The sequence below is a fragment of the Protopterus annectens genome, chromosome 13.part0 (genome assembly GCF_019279795.1).
Source record: "Protopterus annectens isolate FY-2018-M chromosome 13.part0, PAN1.0, whole genome shotgun sequence".
Classification (NCBI taxonomy): Eukaryota; Metazoa; Chordata; order Ceratodontiformes; family Protopteridae; genus Protopterus; species Protopterus annectens.
Window position 1 is genome coordinate 529,341,386 of NC_056747.1, and position 13,327 is coordinate 529,354,712.

The following is a 13,327-nucleotide window of genomic DNA, read 5'->3' on the forward strand; positions in this document are numbered from 1 at the left end:
GATAGAAGTTGCCGGCTCGGATCCGAGATCAGATCCGTATCCCAAAGTTTGCTGACAAATGAAGTTCCTACTTCAGATCTAATGTTATGGCAGCTGCCATAGATCCAAGAGCTCAAAGAATTAGTCTGGCAGAAGGAGAAAGAAGAGCTATTAAAGTCTAGGCTTGGTTCTTCAAGATGACTATTTGATGTAGTGGCAATGACACTATTTGGTAACTGTGTTCAGCTGAGCCCTGAGAAACTCCAAGGATTGAAATGGTATTGGTTGTGACTTGTCCTGATTTACTGTGATGTCCAGGAGATCCAAGATCTGGAACAAGTAATTTCTGGCATGAGATAGTTGAGGCCTGGTTGGGGCAGTTAGGAGCCAATCATCAAGATATGGGAACTCCAGAAAACCTCGCAGTCTGAGATGAGCTGCAACCACTGCCATGCATTAGGTAAACACCCTGGGAACTGTGGTGAGTCTAAAGGCAGGGCTCTGAATTAGAAGTGACTGGCTCCTAGCCTGAAGTGCAAATGACTCCTGGAGCGCCTGCCTATTTTTATGTGATAGTACACATACTTTAAGTTCACAAAGCACATCCAATTGTCCATCCTTAATAATGGAAGGATGGACTGAACCATAACCATCAGAAATTTCTCTTTCATTACGTAGAGGTTTAGTTTGCTGAGGTCCAAGATTGGCCTTAGGTCCTGCCGCTTGTCCCTCTAACACAAATGAAAAACAGGCAGGGTAGTTTGTTCAAATGCTTTATTATACAGAAACACATCATGATGGACAGCAGCATCATTAAATACAAGCAAACTTATTAACAGACAGACCTTACTTACATCCATGCTTACATCTCGACAGCTAACTACAAAATGTCAGTCAGGCTCGCACGTGCTCATATTTATACACTTGTGTAAGCCCTTGGATAGCTTCTTAAAGAGACAACACACATTGCTCTACATCCTCCCTCTTAAAAAGATTGCCCTTAATCAAAATGACATTGCAATTAAACATGCATCAATATAGACATTAAAACAAACACAATGTTCATGTCCAAGTTGACATCCATCTATAACATGGTCTGGAAATGTGACCGGATCTCGTAACATAGCAATCAGGACTGGTTTTGGCAACAGGGACACTTTTCAGTGAACAGCTCATATCAGGAACTTCGGGATTCATCATAGGAATGGGAATACTCTCTGGAATCTTCTTCAGGAACTGGAACACTGGACAACTCACTCTGAGATAAAGAGTATTTCTCACAGGCTATGTACTGTGGTATAGGCTAGGACACCAGTATCAAGTGTTTCCGATTCTGCCTAAAGTCTACTCCTTGTGATTCCACAATGTCAGATCTTGGCTCTGGGCAAATATTCTTCACAACTCCAAACCGATCATAATCTTTGGACATTTGCATCCTTACTAGTTTTCCCTCTCGTAATGGAATGAGTGGTTTGTTGGTCTTATTGTAACAGGACTTCCGGGTTAAACAATTCAAAAGATTGGTTTTCATTGACCTGTTGATCTTGACACATGGAACCAACAATTGACTACTGATTGGTAATGTGGTTCTGGTTTGTCTCGACAGAAGTCTCTGGGCAGGTGAACCAAGATGTTTATCACAGGGAATATTTCTAAGATTCAAGAGATTCAGGAAAACATCACTACTGTCTCATTTCAACTTCTCTAGTAACTGCTTTGCACTTTGAACTGCACGTTCTGACACACAAGTTTGACTGTGGATAGTCTGGGCTACTCGTGACATGAGTAAAGTCCCATTCTTCGGCAAATTTTTTGAACTGTTGGTTTGTAAACTGCATGCTGTTGTCAAAAATAACTGTGTAGACTACCATTAACTGCAAAATGACACTTCATCTTAGTAATGACAGTACTGGATGTAGATTAGGCAGTAGGTCAATCTTGAACCAATTACAATAAGAGTCTACTAATACCCTCTAAATAGTCCGAACAAGAAGATAATGGTTAATCACATATCTGGAGTCAGAATCCAACAAATTACACATGCACTCCAGTCATTGCACGACAGGTACCAGTATGATTCTACAATAGTCCATGTAGGTATAAATGACACGAGACATACCTTTCTGGACTATATTAAGACAGACATTATGTAGCTCTCAAACTGTGTGTCTTAGGCTGGTATTAGCCTAGCACTGATCAGCATACTACCACCACCAGGGAATATGCTTCAATATGAACAAAAGAGGATTGATTTTAACAACTGGCTGTCTTTTTGGTTTCATTCTACGGGCATTCAATATTTGTCAACTTGGGAGGACTACACCTGCTCCCTTTAGTCTTTTGAATACTGGTAAAAGTTTATCCACCTCCTAAGGGTATTTTTTAGGCAACCCCAAGTACATAAACTACTGACATAGCAAAATCATCTCAACTGAACCTCAAGGTGTTACTGCTCAATGCCAGGAGACTAAATTAAAAAAAAAATACAATCCTTCCAAGCCCTCCTCACACTCAAGAATGCAGACATCTGTGCAGTTACCTGCACATGGATTAAAGCAGCAGAGAGTACCCCAGAAGTGCAAGGTTTTAGTGCCTTCCACACTTTCAGACCAGTAGCTGCACAGACAAGAGCTAAAGGTGGAGGTGTCTCGATATACATCAACAGCAAGCATACCTATAGTTTGGTGAAACAAGATGATGCATTGGAGTTTCTCTATGTGAATGTCACCATACAAAAATTCCAGTACTATATCATAGTCAACTATAGGCCACTCTTCATGTTCCAAGAAGCTCACAATGTATACTTGGACCTACTGAAGACACTTACCATCCAACCTGACACACTACTTAAGGGAGACTTGAATTACCTCTCCATAGACTGACAAGCCTGCATTGCCTCACATCTACAGGCACAGAGATTTCTGACCTTCATAAATACAAACACCCTTGACCAAATAGTGAAAACACCCACTAGCGCCTCCAACCTTCTGGACCTTATAGTCAGAAATATGGGGGAATGCTAACCCCGCCCATGTCTCATCTTTCCTGGTATTGTCCAAGCAGAAAACTGTCTCCTTCAAAAACAAAATCAATTCTGTAACCCCAAGTAAAACCAACAACACTAAGAAAGTATACCAAGGCAAACTACCTTTCATTAAGTGATTTGCCATAATTCAACACCAGTCCAAACCCCGAGAACATAGCAGCCTACCCTGAATTGCTCTCAAATTCTGTACAACCAAGGTAATGGCTGCATAGAGGCTGTTGTACCTACTGGAAGTAAGCCAAAAAGTAGCCCCAGAAACAAACCACCCTGGTGGCATCCTAACTTAATCAGGATCTACAACAAAAGGAAAAAATTATGGCAAAAATCAGGAAGGGTAATTCCCATAAAGATAAAAACCCTCTTATCAAACTAAACAGGCAATCAAGAGGGCTGAAAAGATCAAACAAAGCTAACTTTGAGGTTAAGATAGCTCCCAAGTGAAAGATAACCATAAGGTTCTTCTTCAGCTATGTCAGAAACATCAACAGCAACACACAACTCAACTGAACTGATGGTTAATGGTGCCATATTCACTGACCCTGGTGATATAAGGAACCCATTAGCAGACAAATTTACTTCCAACTATACCCTTTTCTCTCCCCAACCATCCCCCAAGAAATACCCAAGCCCTCTAACTGCAACTAGGGAGCATGTACTGGCTGCATTTGCTACAGCCAGAAACATAGCCTCAATGGGCCCTAATAACATCGGGGGATACCTCATGAACAGTCTAAAATATGACTTATGAGGGACCCATGGAGTCATTATTTGTTTTTAGCCTTAAAACAGGCTTTGTGCTCAAGAATGGAGGATTGTGATGATCATTCCCCTCAAGAATCTGGAATCTACATACCCATTAGTCTGACTCGTTTTATTTGCAAAGCCATGGAAAGAATGATCATGGAAATTATCAACAGGGACATAGACGACCTTCTGACAATGGATCTATCCCAGTTTCGTGGAAGGTCATGCTTATTACATCTGGCTGACTTCTTTGAAATGGTCACCACAGCAATGAATGAGGGGAAAGTAGTGTACACTGCTTACCTAAAACTGGCTAAAATATTTGATAGCGTACCTCTCTCAGGCTTTGTCAACAAACCTATGGAACTAGACATAAACCCCTTTATAATATGCTGGACAGATAGCTGGCTCATGTACAGGGCCCACAAGGATAGAATCGGTGAGGACACCTCTACAAAGAACAAAGAGGCTGGTCACCAGTGGAGTTCCCCAGGGCTCCCACAGGGACAATTATGAACTAGAGAGTCTCTCAGTGACTCCCCCTCTGCAGGGATAAAGGAAGAGTACCTGCTGCACTTGGAGTTGAAAGAGGAAGCAAAGAGATCACAGCATGGTTAACTCCACTGATGGAAAATTCTTTCTTTCACCACAGGGTTGACAGACCACTCGTGAGGGACTAAGATGGACCTGCTCAGTTTGTCTGCTAGTACGCTGGACTTCCCTGGGATATGCTTTGCCAAAAGAAGGCAGCCAGAAGAGATCACCCACTGGCAAACTCTCATCACCTCTCAACATAGGGGTAGGATTCTGGTTCCTTCCTGTTTGTTAAAGTACCAGACTACTGATATATTGTCTGTCTGGATGGCAATCATCCTTGGAAAGAGAACATGTTAAAAAGCCTGCAACTCTAATAGGACTACTGTCATTTCCAGGACACTGATGTGAAGATTGACCAAGTGCTTTGGGCCATCCTTCTCCAGCAATCCCCCACCCCCCAGGCAGTTAGGAGGCATCCATAGTCACTGTGGCTGTGGGTAGTTTTGCAGTGATCCACCGGGTAATATGTTCCCTGAAAATACTTGTAATCCATATTAGTGTAGATAGGGACTGTCACCTTGCTGGCCATTGCACTGCAAGTATCCTCTGTAGTTCCTTCATATAATATCTTGCTAGAAGCACTAGAGCTATGGAAGCTGCCACAGATCCCATGAGTTGTAATACCAACCTTGCTGGCAGGGAAGGAAGAAAAAGAGTGTGGGATACTTGGCTCTGTAAAGTGTTTATTCTTGTGCAAGGTAAGCTTGTGATTTGAGTCACTGTATCCAGATGAGCACCAATGAACTCCAGGACTTGAGTGGAGGAGTGCTTACACTTAGTGTATTTCAATGTAACGCCCTGCTGAAGACATAGCTGGAACAAGTAGCCCTTGTCTTGAATCAGTACCGGCTGGGTGGGAGTGGAGAAGAGCCAGTTGTCGAGGTATAAAAACACCCAGAATCCCAACAGTCTCATGTGAGCTGCTGGAAGTGAAGAAATCTACTGGATCGTCTGTCTATTCTGAAGTAATAATACGCATCCTGGAGATCATTCAAGCACATCCAATCGTCCTTGTGCAATAGTGTCAGAATGGACTAAATCATAACCATTTGTAACTTGGAGCATTTCACATACTGGTGTAAATTGCTGAGGTCCAAGATATGCCTCAGATCCCATTTTTCTTTGGCACCAAAAAGAACCTTGAGTAAGTTCCAAGTTCTTGTTGGTCTGGGGGAGACCATTTAGATGTCTCTTAAGACAAGCTTTTTTTCTATTTCTCTAGCTGCTGCTTTCCTGATCACATGGAACATCAAGAAGTTTTGGACACTGATTGGGCGTCTGAAAGGAAAAGGGTATGTAACAGCCTCTGCAAATAATGCTCTGCACCCAAGTGTCTTTGGTGATGGCTGTTCAGGTTATTGGCTGCAGGGATAAGTGCCCCCCAACTGCCTCCAGAGTGCAGCAGTCAGGCGAACATTCAGGAGCACTGGTGGGACTTCTCAGAGAAGGGACCTTGAAGCTCTGGTTTTTGCAGACTTTCTCTGCCATGAGGGTGTCATCTGCCATTGGAGTTCCCCCTCTGTCACATGGGGGACCTGTTCTCACAGGAGTCCTGGTAAGAGCCTTGAGACTTCTACAAGAACATTGTTTTCCTACCACTTCTCTGACTTTGGGAAGAGGTCCTTTGAGGTGTAGAAAAATGTATCCCTATGGCAGATAAAGTCTTCCCATCTTGTTCACTCTTAGATATGGTTTCTTCAACTTTGGGGCCAAATAAGGTAGATCCATCAAAGGAAGCATTAATGAATAATGACTTGAAAGGCTCTGCAAAATCACACAGGTGCACTCAGGAGTGCCGCCTCACAGCAACTCTTGAACCTGCAGCTCTTGAAGCACCTTCTGAGGCATGGGGAAATGAGCCTCACAGAGGCATTCAATAGGGACTACAGGGTGGCCAATTGCAAAGAAACAGTCTTCTTGTCCTCCACCGACATGGACTCCAAGAGGGCACTGCTAAATTCCATGATCAAGTCCCTCTGAAATCTTGTTACATGCCAACTAGTTCAGTGACCTGAGGGTGAAGGTTGCTGACACATAAGTGTGCTTCCCAAACCTGTCCAATGCCCCTGCCTCTCTTTTGGGGGGATGGACAGTAGAACTTTGTTCAACAAGTTCTTATTGGTGACCACTGTTACCACCACAGCATCTACTGGGGGGACACTTGCTCTGGTGGACTTGATCCTTTGGTGCTACCAGGTATTCCTCGCGTCTTCTGGGGAATGGCTATGTGACATCCAGATCCTTCCAAGCCTGTTGGGAGATGAAATCTACCATCTCATCTGTGAGGGGGACTACCCAAGTCACAGCTCAGTTGATTCTGAAAGTCTCAGAGGACCAACCACCTTAAAGTCTCAAATGTTCAAGTATTTCACTGAAGGAGACATCCTGAAGGAATGATATGGGGGACCCTTCCCCCTCATCAAAGTTGATGTCTCATGTCAGGGATTCCTGTGGGGAATCTAGGCACCTCTTCTTACAAGTACACTTCTGATGGGGCTCCCCGGTGGGATGCTCCGGACAGGACTCAAAAGTGTGAGGTGAGTCCTGAATGAGAACTATCTGAATGCTTGTACAGGCCAGATGCCCAGATCTGATAGGATGCAGAGACTCATGGATCAAAGCAGACAACTGTGGAAGGGGTGGACCCAAGGGGGGAAAGTATGTCAAATCCACACTGATGGAGAAAGCTTTCACTACTACCTTGATGACAGAAGACATAGGAGAAGCAAGGATCATCCTGATAGGAGCTAAGGACAACTACCCAGGATGGCTCAGAGCATCACAATAATTCTGCCTCAAGGCAGAAGTCAGAGCCATGCTGTCTGATGCCGAGGCTTCAAGAGGAGGGGACAGCTCTGAGGGCTCAGCAATCTCTCTAGCTCTGAAAGTTGGTGCCAGCTGGATCACAGACATCAACGGAGTTGAAGAAGGCCAGGCCTTTGGATCCACTGCAGACAAACTTGGAACTCTCAAGTCTGACAACTCTGAAACTGATTGTTAGGTCGGAGTAGGAGTCAGCAGTTGGGTAGGAGCTGGTGGCAGGCTCATGGGTCTGATGGGAGAAGGAGATGGTGAAACTCCCAACTAAATCTGGGCTCAGAGAAACTTCCTCATTATCCTATCCACATCTGCTTCGGTTAGGCTCCTAGATGAACTCAGAGATGACCAGGTACAGGTTGGCCTATAACTCCTTTGAGGGATGTCCTGTAGGAATTCAGAATGGATTTGAGAAGTTGTCAGCTCGGTAGTGGAGGTGGATGAGCAGTGATCCGGAGATTTTCATTTTGATCTTGAAGATTATAAACAGCCAGGTGGATCCGAAGGTTTGGAGAACTTTTCAGGTGGACCTAAACCCAAAACAGAGGAGGGAGAATGATCAGGGGATCCTTTCCTAGCCTCTTTACCCTTAGTTGATGAATCCCTCGTAGTCTTCTCAGCAGGCTTTTTGGAAGGAGGAGGAGCTCCAGCAGAGTATGTGGACGATGAAGTGGATAATAACCCTTTGAGAATCAGCTTGATGTGGCATTCATCCAAACCCTGGTGGTTGGACCCTGCACAGATCTCAGTGTCAATACCCAAATTGGCTGAGCCCAGATAGCTAATAGAAAAAGGGGAGGCAGGAACAACAAGAATAAGATAGAATACTAGTAAGGTATTTGACAAAAAAGACTTGTTCTTTCCGCTAATCACCCGAGCTACAGTAGACAATGTCCATTCACTGAAGCGGCAAATAAGATCTGAGGTAGTTCTAGCCAGACAGGAGGATTATGGGTAAAGGGAAAATCTTGAGCTATGGGACCAAGTCTTTAGAAATGGCCAAAGTGGGATCTGAAACCCATTGGTTGAGGAGCGGATTAAAAAAACATCAGATCATATCTTTTGGTAGTGTAATGAGTCAGCAGATTTAAAAAAATTCCCTACACAGTACTCTGCCAGAAACATTGGGAGAGAGAATGACAGCAACTAACTAAATGATTCCTTTGAGCTGGGACACAGGATCTGAATTTCCTAGACACAGTAAGGCCTTATTAGGTATACTTCTGTTGGTTATCAAAAAAGCAACTTCGGGAAAATGAAAATCAAAGTAAAAAAATAACTATCTGAAGTACTGAATATTATAAAATAGATAAAAGAACTACAATAACAATCTTTAGAAAAGGAAAGGAGCAAATTACACATAAATAAACTGACATTATGTGAACAATACATGCAGAATAATGTTTAGGAGGAGGAGGAGTGAGGTTTAAGGGAAGGCAGGAATTCAGCAGTTTATCTAATATTGGACTGATACTGCGGTGGTGGTGCTGCGGTAGCGTTGTCGCCTCAGTTAGACGTTGCCCGTTCGATTCTCAGTTAGAGCGTCTTCTGTGTGGCGACATGCGTGAACAGGCGTTCCTTCATTGAAGGTTGTGTGTTAGGCCCGGCAAGCTAGCAAGTAAAACTCTACTGCCAATCATTAGTGGACCGGAGTTCCGCTGTGGCGACCCCTAACCGGGAAAAGCTGAAAGACACAAACAATCTAATGTTGGACTGATGGTAGTTACAAAGAAAAGATATGTGATGCATAATACATAGAAATTAAAAAAAATGTTAATTTGGCTTGTGTTCTTTTCTGTTAATGTATGTTTGCCTGTGTCTTAAGTGATAATTTAATAAAGGTGTTTAAAAGCAAAAAAAATGTGTTTCATTTAGCGGTTTTGTTCTAGAACATCTGCAGGACTTCTAAAGAAAGAAGTTTTGTGGATTACAGGTTGAAAGCAATACATCAGACTCATTTTGTTGGCAAGTGGTGTTTTTTCCTTGTTGAAACGAATAACCTAATCATAAGGGAGCTTGAGCTTCTCCCTGATGTACAGATTGTATGTCCTTCCTGTAACTTGCCTATCTGTGGCTGTCCTCTAAAGCCTGCCAGCCTTTTGAGGTACAGGAGTATCAGTGTCACAGAGCTGAGTATTAGAAAACAATACATCGTTAAAAGTGCAACAACACATAGTTCTGCCTGCATTATATATGTGTTTTCTAGATGCCTACTTTTAGGACAGGAAGGGTCTCCAGTTGACCCAAAGGTAAGGTCTTGATGTTGGGGGGCTAAAGTATTACTGTGATCTAAATTAGGTTTCACAAGAGACCAAATCTTATTCCTATTGAAGTCTTCTTCCACGTTAGAAGATAAGGGGGCAGGGATCTCTTTCTTTTTTTCTTTTTATTCTTGCCTCATTCTACCATCAATGGCATAGATGATGGTTCTTTAGACTTCATTACAAAAGAAGACCTGTAATGATTAGGTAAAGGTAACTTCACTGTCTACTGGGAAACTGTTGATTCTTATACCATTGTAAAAATTCTGTCATAAACTGCATGTAGGTACACTGTGAAACTGTAGGCTTTATAGTAGAAGGTACCACTATTGGTGGTACTGAAATTACTGTTTTTGCCACACTGATTAATTTTGACATCTCTGTGATGACAAAGTCCAAATCATCTGGTTGAGGCTGAAGTTCCTTAGCCTCAAACATCACGTTCTGTCAACTGTACAGGCATAACTAGGCTGTTTTGTTTATGTAATGCTTGGACTGACATTGATGAGTCCTTCTTATATAGCTTAATCGTCTACTTTTTATTTCTATATCAAAGCCCTGAAAGTATCTACTTCCTCATCTAAAGTTCTTAAAATGGACTTCATTTTTTTCAGATACCTCCTCATTTCAGTCTACTTTTTCTTTCTTCCTTCTTACGACTTTTTCAAGATTCTTTTGTCTCAGATGAGTCTTCTCTTTTTAAATTGGTTTATACATTTTATATTTTCTTTTATATAGAAAGACAATCGTTGAAGGTTGGGCGTCGGGCTGGCAACTCAGCACCGTAAAAATCCACTACCAATCATGAGCAGACCGGAGTTCCGCTGTGGTGACCCCTAACCGGGAAAAGCTGAAAGTCTATAGAATAGGAAGATAATACTTTTAATATTTGTACGCTTGTGACTTTGTTATATTTTATGCAAAGTAAACAGGATTCTGTATTATAATCAGGCCCAAAGCAAAATGCGAGTAATAAATATGAACAAACTAATAAACAGAAAGCCAGCAGCTCTAAAACACATTCCAGGTTTATTGAAAATCCAGGTAAATGCTTTTGGCTGTAACAGCAGCCTTCATCAGTCAACAAGACAAAATGAACCACTCCTTTTTATACAAAATCCAGTGTATAATTAATTAACAATTAATCAATTAGAATTTACATATAAAATATATAAAATGTAAACATATAAAACCATGTAATAAAAAAAAAAAAAAAAATATATATATATATATATATATATATATATATATATATATATATATATATATATATATATATATATATATATATATATATATATACACACACACACACACACACACACACACACACACACACACACACACACACACACACACACACACACACACACACACACACACACGTGCATTCCTATCTATTATAAGCCCTCAATTTTAAAATGCTTGAAAATATTAATTGTGTCATTTAAACCTGGGAGTTGTGCAGCATTTAAATAAATTTGCCACCAATACTCTCTAGTTTCTAAAATACTTTTCCAGGGACCTCCCCTGGGGCCCACTTGAATCTGTTCTACTACTACAAAACCAAATTTATGAGTGGGATTATTTTCTAAATGTCTATAAAGTGCATTAGTGTTCTTATATTTTCTAATCTCATAAATATGTTCATATAAACACTGCTTGATTTTACGTTCTGTTTTGCCTATATAGTAAGCAGAACATTCTAAACAACTAGCTGCATATATGACCCCCTTTGTATTACAATTAAAATAACCAGGGGTGGTGATGCCCTTCCCTAAGAATAACTCTTCACATTTTAAAATATAAGTACACTGTGTGCACATATTGCACTTTCTCATCCTACCTTGGGGCTTAATAGTTGAAGTGGAACAGGTATTGCTCCAATCCTTCAAGTTACGATCCCTCTTATATACCACATTAGGCTGTGCTCCTAGAATCTGACTTAAGTCCCTATCACCTGCTATAAGTGTCCAGTTTTTACACATAAGACGAAAAATATTGTGACTATCATTAGTATATGTTGTGACAAAACTTATATTTCCATATGTATTGCCATTAGTTGTGTTTAGTAAGTTAGAAGTAGATGAAACTGGATCTGAAACATGAGTTTCCAACTGTTCCAAAGCAAAATGCACATAGTGGAAATCTTTCAATTTGTCTGTCATAAACACACCAGCTTATCAATTCAGAAGTTGAACACATGTCCTCCTGATGAGAAAGACTCTTCTGACAAAGCTAAGAAGAAGAATTTTTTCAAATATTATTAAGTAAACAGCTAGTAAGTGACTGACATGGAGCTATATTACTTGCAAAGGAAAAACAACCAAGTAACTAAAAGGTCCTTAATGGCAAGAACTAAAAAGAGTGCAAGCCAGTGCTTTTTATATATGACAGTTCTTTCGCCACTAAGCTTCAGCACCTGTGCTGTTCCAATACAAGTGCTGGCCTTCTCAGAGAAGACCACCACGTAAAAATAGCCAGACCAATGCAGCTTTGCTAGTAAAGCTAAACTGTTATGATGTTATCATTTACTGCTACACTATCCCTCCACAAAGTAATATTGCATATCATACCAAATATCTGCATCACAAAATTGTAATACAGACAAAACTGATTCTAATACTGGAATACTGTCACACAGTGCTTTTGAGCCATTTTCCTCTACCAGTACATACAGTCACTTGATCTTTTGAAAGAAAGAAAAAAGAGTTATGTACTTACCATAACTTAGAATCTGGGCTATCCAGTGTCATTATTCATCACGGATGGGGTAGGATCAAAAATCTGATCCGAGTTGGCATTACAACAGATCACTCCTGAGCTCAAGCTCCTCCCCTTCCCAAGGTCCCCTGCTACCCACAACCCTCAGATCGAGTTTGCTGGATAGAAAATAGGAGGCAGTGAAGACTGCCTACAGAATGGAAAAGATACCAAGGAAACTTTCCTCCAAAACTCCTCAAACACCAGAAGGAGGGGGACGGGGGGGCGAGAACGTGATGAATAATGACACTGGATAGCCCAGATTCCAAGTTATGGTAAGTGCATAACTTTTTAACTGGTGCTCTCCGTGTCATTATTGATCATGGATGGGTCAGAGTCACCAGCTACCAACAACCCTGAAAGGTCTCAAGGGAGGACATGCCGGGGCAGAGAAGAACCAAAGGAAGCTCTGCCCCTAGACACCAAGTCCAACTTATAATGTGTCACAAAGGTATGGGGGTTAGACCAAGTGGCAGCAGCACAAATATCATCTAAGGAAATCCTTGCCCAGAAAGGAGAAGATGTGGCCACCGACCTAGTGAAATGAGTTTTAACTGGCCTGGGTAGCTCTATGTGATCGCTCTCATAAATGTGAGCTATACAGCTAGTGATCCAATGAGAAATAGCAACATTGGAAATGGCCTGACCTTTCTTAGCCTGAGAAAATGCCACGAAAAGTTAATTGGATTTTTGAAAATTTTCTGTTCTCTTCAAGCAGAAAAGCAACTGCCTATGTACATCTAGACAATGTAGTTTATATTCCCCTTTATTCAAAAACTTGGGAAAAAAGACAGGGAGTTGAATCAACTGGTTAAGATTAGCCTCTGAGGGCCACCTTAGGAATGAAGAAAGGATTGGTTCTGAGATATACCCTATCCTTATGAAAAATCATGAAGGGGGCTTTAATGCAAAGAGCCTCCAATTCAGAAACCCTCGTGGCCGAGGTAATAGCCACCAAATCTTCCAAGACAGGAATTAAGATCGCAGGTAGCCGCAGGCTCAAAAGGGGGTTGGGTCAAGGGCTGCAGCACCAGAGTGAGATCCCAAGGATGGGAATGATCTTTGATAGGAGGTCAGAGCAAAAAGGCCCCTTTCAGAAAGGCCCTCACAGCCTAGAAGA